Here is a 19,760-nt window from a genome sequence, read left to right on the forward strand (position 1 = left end):
CGACGGTGTCACGGAGGGTAAACTCACTAGGACCTGAGGGTTAAAATATGTCGAGAAAAGCCTAACACTCATTTTCCAAAAGATGATCTTTAGAAGATCATCTAAAGAATTCTAAAAGTCGTTTTCTGAGGAGACAGTAGATCTATGAAGGGATAAACTTGTTTTATGGTACTGATGGGGGAATTGGAGAGACCATTTAAGCTTGAAAAATGTGGAAGAGATCCTGCTGAGGGGAAGGGGCATGAACCTCAAAATAGGTGAAGGAACTAGAAGACAGGGTCCCACCTCTCCGCATGATCTCACATCTCACAGTCTCCTCAGGTTCCCAGAGGACTTAGGAACAAGATCCTTGAACGTTGCTAATGAACTTTGGGAGAATTTGTGGAAAAAGGTAAGAGTGGTGGAAGACTGGAGGGAGATAAATGTCATCCCAAATTTCAACAGAGGAGGAGAGAGGTTTCCATGAACGTCCAGGTGGTGAGTTTGTTGTTGATCCCCAAATATTCTGGACTAGATTATTAAAGGAGTTCATTTGTGAACACATGGAAGAAGAAAGTATGATCACAGGGGCTCAGCTTGTGTTCAAGCATAAGTTGTAGCAGGTCAATTCCAATCCTTTCTTTTATAGTTATACACCGATAGACTAAGGAAGTGAATTTGTTGCTAGAATCTGGGAGGTCAGCTGGACATGTGAAAATACATCACACAAAACGTCTTTGGACAGGATGGATAAACGTGGATTAGAAGACAATTAGTAATAACAATAATAATAGAGCAACATTTATTTGGTGTTTACTATATGTCAAACACCGTTAGGTCTTACTAATTGTTTGGTATTCTTTTGTGTCAGTCAGAGTTTCCCAGGAAACAGAAGCAATAGGAGATTATCTATCTATCTATCTATCTATCCATCTAAATTATAAGAATTGGCTCACATAGTTATGGAGGCTGGGAAGTTCCACAACATTCTGTCTGCAAGCTGAAGAAGTAGGAAACCTGGTGGCATAATTCAGTCTGAGTTTGAAGGCCTAAGGATTTTGGTGCTGATAATATAAGTCACAGTCTGAACTGGAAGCACGATGTCTGAGAGCAGGAAAAGATGGGTGTCTCAGGTCAAGCAGAGAGAGCAAATTAGCCCTTCCTCCTCTGTTTTTGTTCTATTCACACCCTCAATGGATTGAATGATGCCCATCCACATGGGTGAGGGTGATCTTTACTCAGTCTACTGATTGAAATGTTAATCTCTTCTAGAAACATCCTCACAGACATACCCAGAAATAATGTTTCACCTGTTATCTGGGCAACCCTTAGCCCAGTTAAGTTGACACACAAAATTCACCGTCACATCTTTGAACTGTCAAACACAAAACAGACTGATGTCAACTTGAAGAGAGAGATCTCCAGTGAGTCCCAGCACTGTGTCCTTGACCTTAATCAAATCAGCACTGTGATTCCTCTGTCTAAAGATTCCTCCCAGGGATGACACAAAGCTGGATGGAAGGGAGAACAAACACTCTGGATGACAGTCAGAAGTGGACAAAGAACTTGACAGGCAGGAATAGTGGACTGAATCTAACATGACAGAAAGTTCCAGGAGCAAACATTCAGGTAGTAAAAAAAACTTCCTGTTCCAGTGTAGAATAAGGGAGAAATGGTTAAGCAGGTACTGAAATTTAAATGTTACGATTTCAGAAGATGGCACAGTTTGAGTAAAAAATGGGATATTCGCCCGGAAAAAATTGTTAATGAGAGTTCAGGCCATATTAATAGAAGTATAGTGTCTGTAATTTGGGAGGTGATGGTTCTCTGCTTAGCACTAATCACTTCTTACCTAGAGTACCTTGTTTGTGTTTTAGTGACATTACGAATAGGGATGGGGGTAACACTTGTTAATATCACTTCCCTCACTTCCCTGGTTTCCTTTAATGGTTTCATTATCATGCTTAAAAATAATATCCAAATTCCTTGCTGTGGCACTTCTGAATCTTTCCCCTCCCTTACCCACATCTACTACCTCATTCCATACTGCTTCTCCCCTCACTCATTAAATTCTGTTGCTTCAAATAGGCTAAGCATGTTCTCACCTTAGGGCCTTTTCAATTACTATCTCCCCTACTTAAACACATTTTCCTGAGAAATTTCCTTGGTTCTATCCTTCACTTAATTCAGGTCTCTGCTTAATGTTATCTTCTAAAAAAAAAAAATACTTTTCTGACCTCTTTGTTTAAAGAAAGACTCTGTCCTCTGTCCCTTTCCCTGCTGTTTCATTTTTCACCAAAACATATAGCACACTTGCCATTATTCTACATGTTTATGTGTTTATTATTGTCTGGGTCCTCATTAGAACATATGCTATAGGAGGGTGGAGACATAATGGTTTTGGTCACTCCTAGCACAATGCCTAATGTAGTAAAGACTCATAGTAGCTGCTCAATAAAAACATGTATTGAATGATGAATAAATAATGAAATTAATGAGCATTCTATAGAACTTGTATTTCATAGAACACATTTTTGGCAAATGTTGCATAAGGTTTTTAGTGCTTTCTACTCTGGAAGTAAGGCAGAAGTTAAAGTAGGGAAATAGCAACGATTTGGGGAATTTTTCTGATTTGTACCCATTGTTCCTGGCTTTAGTCCCCAATTCCCTTTCTTAGACAGTCCTAAAATTCTCTTCTTAGGAATTCTTTCTTACTTGGGCCATAGAGGTATGTCTTGCCCTTCTCTTTGGGACCCTCATAGTATGAAGGCACTGTTACCTGCTATCTCTCATCTTCCTGCAGGTCTTCTGAGCCGTGGCACTGAAAGGCACATTGTCCCCAAACCTGCTTTTCCCTGTCTGTGAGATTCTTCAGGAGTGAGTTCACTAGCTGATATTCCTCTGGAGAAGTGACAGATTACTGTCTATTTATTCTTGTGTAAGTAATGACCTTAAAGCTTCCAGTTTTATAATGTCAATAAGTTGCTTAGGGTTTCCCTGGTGGCGCAGTGGTTGAGAGTCCGCCTGCCGATGCAGGGGATGCAGGTTCATGCCCCGGTCCGGCAAGATCCCACAGGTCGCGGAGCGGCTGGGTCCGTGAGCTATGGCCGCTGGGCCTGCGCGTCCAGAGCCTGTGCTCCGCAATAGGAGAGGCCACAACAGTGAGAGGTCAGCGTACCGCAAAAAAAAAAAAAAAAAAGAAAAAGTTGCTTAAATACACATTTAAAAAATACAACTCTTTGCAGGAAGACGGCTCTTGTGTGTGTTTCTTTCTCACAATATTTAACATAAAGCCTGGACAATAGCAAGGGTTGAGGATGTGTTTGCTGGTTCTCAGAATACTTGGGGAAGGCTATCTTAGTTAAAAAGGTGATTCAAATATACTTAGGCTTCCCAGAGAGACCTGTTCGCAAATGGGTCTTCATTCCAGAGACATTCCTTCATTCACTTAACAAATATTTACTGAATATCCCCATGTGTTTTCATGCCCTGGCCTTAGCACATCCTGACTTGTGGCCTGTCTTCATACTTTCTCTTCCTATCGGCTTGGCAAGAAAAAGACCATTGTTTTTTTTTTTTTTGGAACATTACAAGACACTTGTTTTATTTAGTATATAAATTTCTCAACATACATAAAATAAAATACTGTAATTATATTAAACAACCAGTAAGAAATACAACCACATAGACCCTACCATAACCTGGTTCTTCATAACCACTGTGATGATTGCTATACAATCCTCAGAAAACCTGTAGCAAAAACTAAGATTGAAAACTGATTTCTGAAATGTTTGTGTTATGCCTTTTATTTAGGTGCTTACTTTATTCTTTTTAGTAATTTTGAAACAATTTTATTTTTTTTAATTTAAATTTTATTATATATATATTGATTGAAGTATAGTTGATTTACAATGTTGTGTTAGTTTCAGGTGTACAGCAAAGTGATTCAGATATAGATAGATATAGATATTTTCTTTTTCAGATTCTTTTCCATTCTAAATTATTACAAGATATTGTATATAGTTCCCTGTGCTATACAGTAGGTCCTTATTGTTTATTTTATATGTAGTAGTGTGTATCTGTTAATCCCACACTCCTAATTTATCTCTCCTCCCTCCCAAGAAAGGGGCTATTTTTTTTTTTTTTTTTTTTTTTGCGGTACGTGGGACTCTCACTGTTGTGGCCTCTCCAGTTGCAGAGCATAGGCTCCGGACGCGCAGGCTCAGTGGCCATGGGTCACGGGCCCAGCCACTCCATGGCATGTGGGATCTTCCCGTACCGGGGCACGAACACGTGTCCCCTGCATCGGCAGGCGGACTCTCAACCACTGCGCCACCAGGGAAGCCCGGGGCTAGTCTTAAAGAATCACATTTTGTTTTACTCACTGTTCCATTGAACACTGCCCGGAGATGTGATTTAAGTTACAGAAAAGTAATTACTGAACTCAGAAATTACTAAGCATCTTTTTTCCTAATCCTCTGGTCTCATCTACTGGTGTCAGTTTGGCTGAGAAACATTTATTGTCAATCACCAGTAATTAACTTCTACAGTGCTCTTGTCACCCGTGGGTAGAGCTAGGTGCTGGAGTTAGACTGAAGGGTTCAAATCCTAGTTTGGCTGTCCACTGACTATGTGGCCTTAATCAAGTTACTTTCTCTGTTTTTTTCAATTCTCTTATCTGTAAGAAGTAGGAAAGTGATAAAACTTCTCTCAAAGGGGTGTTAGGAAAATGGAAGGGGATAGAACATAGGAAGTACCCGACAAGGGTAAGTGTAGCAATTGGTATTGCTCTTGGCTTTTTGGAGCGATATGATATAACCTGGGTGCTGATCAGATGCAGTGCGAGATGGTTTCTGATAGAAAAAAAAAAAAAAGATCTTCATGGTACAGCCACTTTGGAAGAGAGTTTGGCTGTTTCTTACAAAACTAAAATACTTTTATCATACCGTCCAGTGACCATTCTCCTTGGTATTTACCCAAAGAGTTGAAAACTTATGTCCACACAAAAACCTGTACATGAGTGTTTATAGCAGCCTTATTCATAATTGCCAAGACTTGGAAGCAACCAAGATGTTCTTCAGTAGATGAGTGGATAGACACTGTGGTACAACCAGACAATGGGATATTATTCAGTGTTAAAGAGAAGTGACCTCTCAAGTTGTGAAAAGACAGGTAGGGACCTTAAGTGACTATCACTAAGTGAAAGAAGCTGATTTGAAAGGGCTACATACTGTAAATTCCCACTACGTGACATTCTGAAAAAGGTAAGACTATGGAGACAGTAAAAAGATCAGTGGTTACCAGGGGTTGGGGGAGGGATGAGTAGGTGGAGCACAGAGGATTTTTAGGGCAGTGAGAATACTCTGTATGTTGTATGCAAGGATGGATACACGTCATTATACACCTGGCCAAACCCACAGAATATAGAACACCAAGAATGAACCATGATGTAAACTACTGACTTTGGGTGATTCTGATGGGTCAATGTGGGTTCATCAATTGTAATGAATGCACCATTCTGTTGAAGGACGTTGGTAATGGCGGAGGCGATGCATGTCTTGGGACAGAGGTTACATAGAAAAAATCTCTACCCTCCCCTCAATTTCGCTGTTAATGTAGAACTGCTCTAAAAAGGTCTTAATAAAAAAATATTCCAAGTATGATCAACTTACTTTTTCATGGTCCTAAATAGAAAGGCACCCAAGACAAGACTATTGAGAACTCTTTCTACAGCATCAAAACCCACATGATTTACTATTATTTTACCGTGTGTGTGTGTGTGTGCATGTGTGTGTGTGTGTGTTGAGGAGGAGAATACTTCCTTGACCTCCTCATTCTTTAGAGTCTTTATCCAACTAATCCAGAAGGTATGTGGGTTCCATGCAACAGGGACACATTGGAAATGAAGCCTCAGGGTTTGGAAGGATCCTACATATTCAGTAATTTGTTCATCCATCTCTTCCTTCCTTCCCTCATTATTTCATTCATGGTTGATGGATAACAACTTGGTGGTGGACACTGGAGTCCCCTCCTCGGGTTCCCACACGTGTACAAGTAGCTCACAGACCATTTAACGTGGCACACATGCCTTGTCCCTTGCCATCACCCACTGCTCAGTACCCCGGCCCTTCCAGATGTGCAGCACTACTTTGAAATTTATTCTGTGGGCAAGAGAAACTATTCTAGATTTTAAGCAGAGAAGTGATTTCAAAAAATTAAATGGGGAAGGAAATGGGACTGAAACAGGAGACAGGAAGACAGATGAGTCCCAGTTTCAAAGCCTGGTTCTTTTGCTTCACAATTGTGTAGACCTAGTCTTATTGCCTCTCAGTTTCCCTGTCTTTAAAATAGGGGTCACCAACCCTCTCTCACACGATCACTACTCGAATTCAGTGAGAAAACAACACATGGGAAGGGGACTGCAGTGCCTGGCATGGCTGAGATGTTCAATAATGACTTCATAACCTCTTCTTCTTGTAACACTTTATATTTTTGTGTGTGTGTGTGTTTTGTTTTTTCTTTTTGGCTGTGCCACGAGGCTGGCGGGAGATTAATTCCCCAACCAGGGATTGAAACTGGGCCCTTGGCAGTGAAAACAAGGAGTCCTAACCACTGGACCACCAGGGAATTCCCAACACTTTATATTTTGATTTAAGATAATAGATGAGAAGTGGGCTTCCCTGTGGTTCACAAGAGAACAAAGTGGCTTTATTGCAGCTAATCTTCCAAGAAGACAGAACCAATCATGTTCTCATAGTCTCTGATCCTTGACTCTTCTTTTTCTTTCTTTCTTTCCTTTGATTGAGGGAGGATTTGGTCAGGACGTGGAATCCTGTGGTTCATTTAGCATTTGAAAAACACTCAAAGAGGGTACAGCTAGCCCTGGAAGAGGGGCCAGGAGGACAGGGAAAACACAAGGAAGAGCCAGGACTCTGAGCCCTGCCATTCCACGGCCGCAAATTCCAGCTGCAGCCCTGTTCTTGGCCTGGCCCCATCTGCCCATCTATAATTAAAGCCGTGTCTACAGTTAGGCAGATTATAAGGGGAGAGAAGAAGGATGTCAGCAAGTCATAATTTCCAGAATCAAAGCTCTTTCCCCTCCATCTTTTTTCCCTCCCTCTTCTGAATTTGGCAGCAGGATCCCTCAAAAGTAGGCCATGGTGTCCTTTCCTAAAGTTCACTGTGAGTGGGCAAGCAGGGCCCCATAGGCTGCCAAGGCCTTGATTCTGATCCTTGCAGGCAATGGGTAGGGAACTTTCCCGAACTTTCCTTGAACACTCACCTCTGGCCAGGGAGGCAAACATCTGTCATGGAAGATTTTTCTTTCTTTTCTTTTTTTCTTTCTAAACAAGAGGTCATAATAAATAAGGAATCATTTTCAAACGTCTGAATATCCAGCCCAATTTTATTTTATTATTATTATTATTTTTTTGCTGTACACCGGCCTCTCACTGCTGTGGCCTCTCCCATTGCGGGGCACAGGCTCCGGACGCTCAGGCTCAGCAGCCATGGCTCACGGGCCCAGCCGCTTCGCGGCATGTGGAATCGTCCCCAACCGGGGCACGAACCCGTGTCCCCCGCATCGGCAGGCGGACTCTCAACCACTGGCCACCAGGGAAGCCCCCAATTTTATTTTTAATTGTAAAAGGCATGGGTGCTGATGTGTATTTGATGTAGGAAATTGGTATAGATGTCAAGCTGGAAGGGTCTTTTCTTTTGGGGTCCTGGGGTTTGAAGGTTGTCTTGGAACCATCAACCTCAGTCCTTCAGTTACAGCGTTCACGGAAGGAGAACTTTTCAGAGACGGAATGCATGAAAAGTATTGGACCTGGGCTGGGACTCTATTGTTAATATTATTTTCATAAAAATAACCATGGGCCTGACCTGGCACTGAGGTAGGAGATAGATGGGCCCCTGGGCCGGACAGCTGGTGTTTGTAAGTGAAGTAAAATGGAAGTTTTGTTCTCACCCAGACACTCCAAGGACAAAGCTAGTGGCAGAAGCTGAGCTCTGCTGAAGTAAAGAGATAAGATGACCACTCCTGAAGTCAAGGAAAACTTCCCTGTCTGCACATGCACAGGAAGGCTCCTTGGGGGTCAAAGAGGGAGGAGACACCACCCCATCATATGTGTGGACCTGCACCCACAGGTCTCTGCGGTGGGATCCATCTTATGGAAAGTTGCTCATGCATGTTGGGGAGCATCCTAGGACAGGTCAGGTGTGAAAAAAGAAACAGGATAATTGGCCAAAGGCAAAAAAGACCTGGGAGCACTGTCCTGTATAAGTGATTTAAATCACCTCTTTATTACACTCCTCATTAGAGAGGATGCCCATATCCTTTCTGTCTGGGTGTGTATTTCTGTCTTGCTTCTGTCTTAAATAAAACTGCCTCTCCATCTTCCCTGGTGGCTCAGCGGTTGAGAATCTGCCTGCTAATGCAGGGGACACGGGTTTGCGCCCTGGTCGGGGAAGATCCCACATGCTGTGGAGCAGCTAGGCCAGTGAGCCACAACTACTGAGCCTGCACGTCTGGAACCTGTGCTCCGCAACAAGAGAGGCCACAACAGTGAGAGGCCCATGCACCGCGATGAAGAGTGGCCGCCACTCGCCACAACTAGAGAAAGCCCTCGCACAGAAACGAAGACCCAACACAGCAAAAATAAATTAATTAATTAATAAACTCCTACCCCCAACATCTTAAAAAAAAAACAAAACTGCTTCTCTGTGTGCTCTCCCACACGTTGTGCTGTGTCTCTAATAATAAATTTTGTGCCGTTTTTACAGTTTTTGCCTCCTTGAAACATTCTTGCTTTCAATGGGGGGTAAGAGCCAGGGGAACTTTGCTTTTAGCCTCTAGCCCCTGGTGGTCTAGTGGCTAGAATTTCTGTTTCCTTGACCGAGGCTGAGAGACCGTCAAGAGAGAGACGGCCTTCAGGATGCCCAAGCAGTGGGCCAAAGAAGGGACAAAGTCACCACACCAGGGGCTGTAAGGCTGAGCCAACTCCTTACCTGGACTGTTACTTTTTCTGTCAGGACACTCTACATGCTTGCCATGTATCTCTGACATCATTAAGGTGAAGACAGGGACATAAAAGTTATAAAGCAAGTTTTGAGAGAAATTTGGATGATAAATAGATATTCTATGAATTGTGGAGGTTTCCTTCACTAAATTATGAGTCTAGCCCGAGAATCGTATGTCAACCTCTTCTCCCACATTCACTCTGATTGATTAGTAGTGGCTACCTGAACGGGATCATTTAAGGATGTCTGCTTTGGAGATGGGTGAGGGCAGAAATGGCTCATGTGCTGTGTTCCAACCAGAGTGAGTCCCCAAGTGCAGGCTGGGCTGCTTCCTGATGCTTGTGGGGTCTCCACTCCAACCAGGGACAACCTTCTTACTGTTGCCTGCTTGCCTTCTTCCTCTTCTTCTCTTCCTCCTCCCCTTCCCCCTCTTCTTCCTCCCCTCCCCTCCCCCTCCCCTCCCCTCTCTTCCTCCCCTCCCCCTCCTCCTCCCCCTCTCTTCCTCCCATCCCCCTCCTCCTCCCCCTCCCCTTTCTCGCCTTTCTTCTCTTGCTCCTTTTCTCCCTTTCTTATCCTAGAAAAGAAACTCACTTTGTGCCAAACACTGCTAAGTCCTTTTACATACATCATCTTATTTACTCTTCAAACAACCCTTAGAATTATAGTAATTCCATTTTTAAATATTGAAGAACAGAAGCACAAAGGGACCTGCCAAGGTGACAGAGTGTCAGAGCAGGAAGGGGCACCAGCACTCTGTAGCTGTAGCTTTTGCTCACCTTCACCATATCTGTGGTCCTGCCACTGTCCTCTCCCCACCCCCAAGGCTGTTTTGCTCCCGCTGCCCCACAGCTGTCAGCAGTGTTTTTCGTTCTTGAGTCATGAAAGATTGAGCTGGTCCATGAGAACTATGGGAGTGGAGGTTTAATATTATTATTTTTTAATTAAACAAAAATTTCCCCTTTCTGTCTTCTTTGCTTCTATTTAAACAGTCCTGCAAAAGGTAGCGTTTTGATCAAATTAGCCTTCTGATGGGAGATTCCAAGAAGAATATTCTGGAGCAGCATCTGAGCATCTGAGCACAGCTGGATGATGATGTTAACCAGAGCCACCAGAGTGTGGATTCCCAAAGTTCAATCCCTTGGGGGAGAGTTGGAGGAGGGAGCTGGGGGAGAGCTGGTATTTCAGCTGATCTCTTCCAGGCTCTGCTGGTGGGTTGGAGCAGCTGCCCTTACATAAGTTTGCCCTGTGTCAGGGTAGATTTTGGACCAGGAATGGACAGGCTCAGGGCTCTGCCAGATGCGGAGAAGGGCAAACTGCCTGAGCTCAGTTCTCTAGAGACCTCATGGCAAGAGATGTCCTATCCCTCCAGATTCTGTGTTGGTCGATGGCCCTGGCCCCTCCTGGCCCGCAGCTTGATTTCCAGCTGTCTCAGGTGGAGCTAAGTGACTGCATGTTTTCCTTCAAGGCCAGAGGGAACATGTGTGTCCTTTCCAACATTCTGATTTGTAAGGGGCACCAGCCCAGCATCTAAGCCACGTGTCATGGTGCCAGTACACGTACATTCCTCTCTCTACTTTCTCAATGGCAGGATGGCAAAGTGCCTCTCCAGAGGCAAGATTAAAATGAGAAGGGGCTGTAGGACAAGGGCGCAGGAAGGATGCTAAGTAACTTACAAGATATGCACCTCAGAGCCTCATTGTTTATTTACTTGTTTGTATGTTTGATTATTTTGTTTTGATTTTTAACCACACATCAATGATTCTTTTGCCAGTATTCTAGCTCCAAGAACGTAGGTTAACAGAGAAGAAACCATTACTTTCCTGTTTTCTGAGTCTATCTAGTGGTTCTTTATCTTAAATGCATATTGGTAATATTCTAAGAGAGATTTAAAGAATATTGATGCCTGGGTCCATCCTTAGAGATTCTGATTTAATTGTCTAGGTTGAAGATTTGCATCATGATTTAAAAGCTCCACCAGTGATTCTAAGGTTCAGGTAAGTTTGAGAACCCCTAGTCTCTATGACACCTGATATTTAGATGCAGGCAGAAAGTTTAGGAATCATAACAATAACCTAAATAGATAACCTGTCTTGAATATTCATGTGGCACACATTGTGTGAGGTCCTTTGTCTCCATCATCCCACTGACTTTTTTTTTTTAAATGTGTATCTGAATTACCTGGAGGGCTTGTTAAAACACAGGGGTCTGGTCCTCACCTCCAGGGTTTCTGATTCAGTAACCGTGGCAGCAGACATCACAATTATCTTCCTTCCTGGTATTCATGCTCTTGTGTAATCCCCTCCCCTTGAGTGTGAACTGATCTTATTGACTTGCTTTTAAAGAACAGAATATGGTAAAAGAGATGGGATGCCACTTCTGCAATAAAGTTATAAAAAATGTTGTGGTTTCTATCACTCTCTCTTGCTCTCTCTTACATCACTTGCCCTGTGAGAGGAAGCTGCCATGAGGCAGCCCTGGGATGAGGTCCATATGGCAAGCGTGGCTAGGTTTCTGACACACAGAAAGTGAGCTATAAATGCTTGATGTTTTTGGTTGCTAAGTTTTGGGGTTATTTGTTAAGCAGTGGGTCGGGGTGGGGCCTGGGAATCTGCACTGCTAATACACTCCTAGGTGATCCTGATGATGCCAGTCTGAGCATCACACTTTGAGAACTGCTGCCTGACACCAATAAGAAGAAGATATTATTACTATACCCATTACACAGATGGAGAAACTGCATTAAAAGTTTTAAGTAACCTGCTCAAGGTCACATACAAGAGTAGTGACGCTGGGATTCAAAGGCAGGAAATCTTACCCCCATATCCCATGCTTGTATCTGCTTTGCTATGCTACCTCCTCTTCTCGTTGTGAAGTATGTCTGTTGTCTTGTGTTGATTATATTGATTGAACTGTACCTAATGGTGATGCTTGCCAATGGGAAACTTTGATTTGGGTCTTTGTTGGGGACTATAATCGAAGTGCTTTTCCTCTAGGGCACAAATGTTCTCCAAAGTTAGGATTAAGGCTGGAGTGAACCCAAGGACAAGTTTACCTTTTGAGAGAGAAGTTCTCAAACTTTAGTGTGCATCAGAATCACTTGGAAGGCTTGTTAAAATGCAGACGGATTGGAGACATCTTAAGTGTTTCTGACATAGCAAGGATGGGGGTAGAACCTGAGAATTTGCATTTCTAACAAGTTCCCAGTCAGTGGATCCAGGGATCACCAGGGACTACACTTAGAGAAGCACTGCTTGGTCAATGGGCCATGATGCTTACAGCATGTCATAAGGGTTCTTTAGGCTGAATCCTCTGAGCTGTTTAGTGCAGAGAAAGAGCAGGCAGATGCAGATCCCTACGTGCTCCCCACGCCCCGCAGTGCATATTTCTATCCCATGTGCCTTTCTGCTGTGGCTGGGACATATAGTTGTAGGAACTATGTTGCTGGGCTCTTTCTGCACATCCCATGCATTCCAGGGCGAGCTCAGATTCCATTCAAATGATTGAGGACAGAGTGTGGTCATGCACAGCCAACTGTGCTGCTTTGAGGGAGGTGTTGCTATTTCGGTTAGGTCTTGAGAAGCTGAATTGAGAACACTGGCATATGACTGCTCAGGCATGCCTATCCACATTACCTGTTGTTACAGACAGGCTGGCCAGGTGGAGGTGATGGATGCAGGTGAAGCCAAGGTCAGCCAAGTCAAACTACAGGACAACTGTTTCACATTGTGGATGCCAAGCAGCATTTCTCTTGCCAATGGGACCTGTGGTCTTCTTTCCTTTTTCTCCATTTCTGATTATCCCCTTCACTCAGTCTGCTGCTCTGGGGCCAATTCTAGCCTGGTCAGGGTGGGGCTCAGGGTACCAGCATGTGATGGTTGAGTCTTGGCCATACTGGAATGGAGAACTGGTTCAAGGCATGGGGTGAGGAGATCTCACCTTCCTTTGCACCAGCAGTGAACATGTGTAAGAGCCACAGCTGGCAGGCTAACGTGAGGATGCCAACAAAACGTTTGCCTGTTGTATTACGTCAACACTTCCAGGGAACCTACAGTGGATATTAAGTTCTAGTTTTGAATGATCTTTAACAAATACACAACCAGCCTTCTGTACCACTAACAGACCAGTGGTCATGTAGGTTTGAGAAGAGATGCTATGGTAATTTTTCATACCATTCTTACCTTGTCATCCTTCCTTGTGGACAAAATATTCTCTCCATCCCATTAACTTTGAGTCTATGATGTGACTTACTTTGCCCAATGAACTGTTTGCTATGTCTGAACAGAAGCTTTTAGAACCATTGAAAGTTTCCACTGTCCTTATTCTGTCCCTCCACCATGAGACCAGCATGCAGCAACCAAATAGAGATTGCTCCTTCAGCTTGATTCCATAATAATCGGACCTGAAACTTACCCACAGTTTGGAACAGAGTCTCAGAGCCACAGTTGAGCCACAGCTAATGTGTAATATGAGTGACAAATACTTGTTTTCTAAGCTAGGACCTGGAGGTTGCTTATTACATAGCAGAACCTAGAAAAAGCTGTCTTACACAAAGGCAAAGCCAGACCCTAGAGCTTTCACCCAACTTCCCAAGGATCAGGTGTTTCAAGTACAGAGCTGAACTTTGTTTTATTAATTCAGAAACAATTACTGGAGTGACCTCGTTGAAATGTGGCCTAAATATAAAGAGTAAAAATTTTAAATCTTCAAGAGAAAATATAGAAGAATATGTCTGATTTAGCAGTAGTAAAAGTTTTCATAAAAATAGGAAAGATTGATAAATTGAGTAAGATGAAATAAGAGCTTTGTATAACAAAAGTCACATAAGCAGAAAGAAAAGAAGCCTCAGGGGTGGAGAAGGTATTTTATATTTAAAGGTATGTATAATATATGAAGGATTTCATATATAATGAAATCAGAATATATAATGATATAATGAATTCCTGCAAATCAATAAGACAAAGCAATAGGAAAAAGGACAAGACTATAATCAGAAATTCACAGAAGAGATAACAAGAATGGCCCAAAACATGTACAATATGTCTAGTAATTAGAAGAATTTGAACTTCAATGAGACATCATTTAACAGCCATCAGACTTGCAAAATTTAAACGTCTGACAATATCAAGTGTAGGTGAAACTGTACTCTGTGCCAGTGATAAAAAGGCTACGATATAAACCTTGTTCTTGAGGGACTTAGCACTGACTGGAGAAAGCAGCTGTATGAAGAGATGGCTGTAAAACCTGTGATCACTGCAGTGATGGCACATGTTACAGTAGAATCTGAGAAGGGATCCCAACTCACTAAGTCCATGAGAGTCAAGTAAGGCCTCACCAAGGAGGTCACACTAAAGGGCCAAAGAGCATTCTAGACAGAGGGACACCTGGGCAAAAGCACTGGGGATTGAAAGGGAATAGAAAAGATAAGGGAAAATGGTATGGAATTGAGACAGAAATAAGTCAGAGAAAGACAAATACTGTATAATATCACTTATACATGGAATCTAAGAAAGCTGAACTCAGGTGGGGAGGAACCTTCAAGATGGTGGAGGAATAAGACATGGAGATCACCTTCCTCCACACAAATGCATCAGAAATACATCTACATGTGGAAAAACTCCTACAGAACACCTACTGTACATTGGCAGAAGACCTCAGACTTCCCAAAAGGCAAGAAACTCTCCACATGCATGGGTAGGGCAAAAGGAAAAAGAAAAAACAGAGACAAAAGAATAGGGACAGGACCTGCACCTCTGGGAGGGAACTGTGAAGGAGGAAAAGTTTCCACACACTAAGAAGCCCCTTCACTGGTGGAGATGGATGGTGGCAGAGGGGGGGAAACATCAGAGCCATGGAGGAGAGCGCAGCAACAGGGGTGCAGAGGGCAAAGCAGAGAGATTCTGCACAGAGGACTGGTGCCGACCAGCACTCACCAGCTTGTCTGCTCACCCGTGGCCGGGACGGGTGGGGGCTGGGAGCTGAGGCTCAGGCTTCAGAGGTCAGATCCCAGGGAGAAGACTGGAGTTGGCTGCGTGAACACAGCCTGAAGGGGGCTAGTGCACCACAGCTAGCTGGGAGGGAGTCTGGGAAAAAGTCTGGACCTGCTGAAGAAGCAAGAGACCATTGTTTTGGGTGTGTGAGGAGAGGGGATTCAGAGCACTGACTAAGCGAGCTCCAGAGACGGGCTCGAACCGAGGCTATCAGCTTGGAACCCAGAGACGGGCATGAAACACTAAGCCTGCTGCTGCAGCCACCAAGAAGGCTGTGTGCAAGCACAGGTCACTATCCACACCCCTCCGGGAGCCTGTGCAGCCACCACGGCCAGGGTCCTGTGGTTCAGGGACAAGTTCCCTGCGAGAACACATGGTGCGTCTCAGGCTGTTGCAACGTCATGCTGGCCTCTGCTGCCACAGGCTCGTCCCGCATTCCAATTATAATTACCGTAACCCCTCCCTCTCCCTGGCCTTTAGAGCAAAAGGCCCCTAATTAGCCGCTGCTTTAACCCCGTCCTGTCTGGGTGGAAACAGATGCCTGAGAGCAACCTACATGCAGAGGTGGGGCCAAAACCAAAGCTGAGCCCCAGGAGCTGTGAGAACAAAGAAGAGAAAGGGAAATCTCTCCCAGCAGCCTCAGGAGCAGCAGATTAAATCCCCACGATGTACCCTGCATCTGTGGAATACCTGAATAGACAACGAATCATCCCAAAATTAAGGCGGTGGACTTTGGGAGCAACTGTAGACTTGAGGTTTGCTGTCTGCGACTGATTTGTTTCTGATTTTTATGTTTATCTTAGTTTAGTGTTTAGCACTTGTTATCATTGGTGGATTTGTTTATTGGTTTGCTCTCTTCTTTTTTAAAAATTATTCTTATATTTTAATTTTTAAAATTATTATTTATTTCCTTTTCTTTCTTTCTTTTTTATCCTCCCTTTTCTTCTGAGCCATGTGGCTGACAGGGTCTTGGTGCTCTGGCCTGGTGTCAGGCCTCAGCCTCTGAGGTGGGAGAGCCAAGTTCAGGATATTGGTCCACCAGAGACCTCCTGGCCCCATGTAATATCAAATGGCGAGAGCCCTCCTAGAGACCTCCGTCTTAACATTAAGACCCAGCTCCACCCAACAGCAAGCTCCAGTGCTGGACACCCCATGCCAAACAACTAGCAAGACAGGAACACAACCCCACCCATTAGTAGAGAGGCAGCCTAAAATCATACTAAGTTCACAGGCATCCTAAAACACACCACTGGATGCAGCCCTGTCCAACAGATAAAGATCCAGCCCCACCCACCAGAACACAGGCCCAAGTCCCTTCCACCAGGAAGCCTACACAACCCACTGAACCAACCTCACCCACTGGGGGCAGACACCAAAAACAATGGGAACTATGAACCAGCAGCGTGTGAAAAGGAGACCCCAAACACAGTAAGGTAAACAAAATGAGAAGACAGAGGATTATGCAGCAGATGAAGGAGCAAGGTAAAAACCCACCAGACCAAACAAATGAAGAGGAAATAGGCAGTCCACCTGAAAAAGAATTCAGAGTAATGATAGTGAAGATGATCCAAAATCATGGAAATAGAATGGAGAAAATACAAGAAACGTTTAACAAGGACCTAGAAGAACTAAAGGGCAAACAAACAATGATGAACAACAAAATAAGTGAAATTAAAAATTCTCTAGAAGGAATCAGTAGCAGAATAACTGAGGGAGAAGAACAGATAAGTGACTTGGAAGACAAAATAGTGGAAATAACTACTACAGAGCAAAATAAAGAACAAAGAATGAAAAGAATTGAGGACAGTCTCAGTGACCTCTGGGACAACATTAAAAATGCACCAACATTCGAATTATAGGGGTCCCAGAAGAAGAAGAGAAAAAGAAAGGGACTGAGAAAGTATTTGAAGAGATTATAGTTGAAAACTTCCTTAACGTGGGAAAGGAAATAGTCAATCAAATCCAGAAAGTGCAGAGAATCCCATACAGGATAAATCCAAAGAGAAACATACCAAGACACATATTAACCAAATTATCAAAAATTAAATACAAAGAAAAAATATTAAAAGCAGCAAGGGAAAAGCATACAAGGGAATCCCCATAAGGCTAACAGCTGATCCTTCAGCAGAAACTCTGCAAGCCAGAAGGGGTTGGCAGGACATATTTAAAGTGATGAAACAGAAAAATGTACAACCAAGATTACCCAGCAAGGATCTCATTCAGATTCGGTGGAGAAATTAAAAACTTTACAGACAAGCAAAAGCTACAAGAATTCAGCACCACCAAACCAGCTTTACAACAAATGTGAAAGGAACTTCTCTAGGCAAGAAACACAAGAGAAGGAAAAGACCTACAATAACAAACCCAAAACAATTAAGAAAATGGTAATAGGAACATACATATCAATAATTACCTTAAATGTAAATGGATTAAATGCTCCAACCAAAAGACATAGACCAGCTGAATGGATACAGAAACAAGACACATTTATATGCTGCTACAAGAGACCCACTTCAGACCTAGGGACACATACAGACTGAAAGTGAGGGGATGGAAAAAGATATTTCATGCAAATGGAGCTCAAAAGAGAGCTGAAGTAGCAATTCTCATATCAGACAAAATAGGCTTTAAAATAAAGACAATTACAAGAGACAAAGAAGGACACTACATAATGATCAAGGGATCAATCCAAGAAGAAGATATAACAATTGTAAATATTTATTTACCCAACATAGGAGCACCCCAATACATAAGGCAAATGTTAACAGCCATAAAAGGGGAAATCAACAGTAGCACAACCATAGTACAGGACTTTAACACCCCACTTTCACCAATGGACAGATCATCCAAAATGAAAGTAAATAAGGAAACACAAGCTTTAAATGATACATTAAACAAGATAGACTTAATTGGTATTTATAGGACATTCCACCCAAAAACAACAGGATACACCTTCTTCTCAAGTGCTCATGGAACATTCTCCAGGATAGATCATACCTTGGGTCATAAATCAAGCCTTGGTAAATTTAAGAATATTGAAATCATATCAAGTATCTTTACTGACCACAAGGCTATGAGACTAGATATCAATTACAGAAAAAAAATTGTAAAAAATACAAACACATCTAGCCTAAACAATACGCTACTAAATAACCAAGAGATCAAGAAATCAGAGAGGAAGTCAATAAATACCTAGAAACAAATGACAATAAAAACATGACAAACCAAAACCTATGGGATGCAGCAAAAGCAGTTCTAAGAGGAAAGTTTATAGGAATATAATCCTACTTAAAGAAAGAAGGAAAATATCAAATAAACAACCTAACCTCACACCTAAAGCAATTAGAGAAAGAAGAACAAAAAACCCCCAAAGTTAGCAGAAGAAAAGAAGTCACAAAGATCAGATCAGAAATAAATGGAACAGAAATGAAGGAAACAATAGCAAAGATCAATAAAACTAAAAGGTGGTTCTTTGAGAAGATAAGCAAAATTGATAAACCATTAGCCAGACTCAATAAGAGAAAAAGGCAGAAGACTCAAATCAGTAGAAATAGAAATGAAAAAGGAGAAGTAACAACTGACACTGCAGAAATACAAAGGATCATGAGAGATTACTACAGGCAACTGTATGGCAATAAAATGGACATCCTGGAAGAAATAGACAAATTCTTAGAAAAGCACAACCTTCTGAGACTGAACCAGGAAGAAATAGAAATTATGAACAGACCAATCACAAGCACTGAAATTGAAACTGTGATTAAAAATCTTCCAACAAACAAAAGCCCCAGACCTGATGGTTCACAGGCGAATTCTATCAAATATTTAGAGAAGAGCTAACACCTATCCTTCTCAAATTCTTCTAAAATATAGCAGAGGGAGGAACACTCCTCAAATCATTGTACGAGGCCACCATCACCCTGATACCAAAAGCAGAAAAAGATGTCACAAAAAAAGAAAACAATAGGCCAATATCACTGATGAACATAGATGCAAAAATCCTCAATAAAATATTAGCAAACAGAATCCAACAGCACATGAAAAAGATCATACACCATTATCAAGTGGGGTTTATCCCAGGAATGCAAGGATTCTTCAATATACGCAAATCAATCAATGTGATACATCGCATTAACAAACTGTAAGATAAAAATCATATAATAATCTCAATAGATGCAGAAAAAGCTTTCAACAAAATTCAACACCACTGTATGATAAAAACTCTCCAGAAAGTAGTCATAGAGGGAACTTAACTCAACATAATAAAGGCCATATATGACAAACCCACAGCCAACATTGTTCTCAATGGTGAAAAATTGAAACCATTTCCAGTCAGGTCAGGAACAAGAAAAGGCTGCCCACTCTCACCTCTATTATTCAACATAGTTTTGGAAGTTTTAGCCACAGCAATCAGAGAAAAAAAAGAAATAAAAAATCCAAATCATAAAAGAAGTAAAACTGTCACTGCTTGCAAATGACATGGTACTATATATACAGAATCCTAAAGATGCTACCAGAAAACTACTAGAGCTAATCAATGAATTTGGCAAATTAGCAGGATACAAAATTAATGCCCAGAAATCTCTTGCATTCCCATACACTAATGATGAAAAATCTGATAGAGAAATTAAGGAAACACTCCCATTTACCACTGCAACAAAACGAATAAAATACATAGGAATAAACCTACCTAAGGAGACAAAAGACCTGTATACAGCAAACTATAAGACACTGATGAAAGAAATTAAAGATGAGACAAACAGATGGAGAGATATA

General features: G+C 42.3%; 1 pseudogene; it reads right to left on the reverse strand.

The window, feature by feature from the left end:
- Nucleotides 1-19,760, reverse strand: part of LOC115839183 (ubiquitin-like-conjugating enzyme ATG3 pseudogene) — a 187,495-nt pseudogene that overhangs the window by 40,299 nt on the left and 127,436 nt on the right.

The sequence above is a fragment of the Globicephala melas genome, chromosome 15 (genome assembly GCF_963455315.2).
Source record: "Globicephala melas chromosome 15, mGloMel1.2, whole genome shotgun sequence".
In the NCBI taxonomy this organism is placed as follows: Eukaryota; Metazoa; Chordata; class Mammalia; order Artiodactyla; family Delphinidae; genus Globicephala; species Globicephala melas.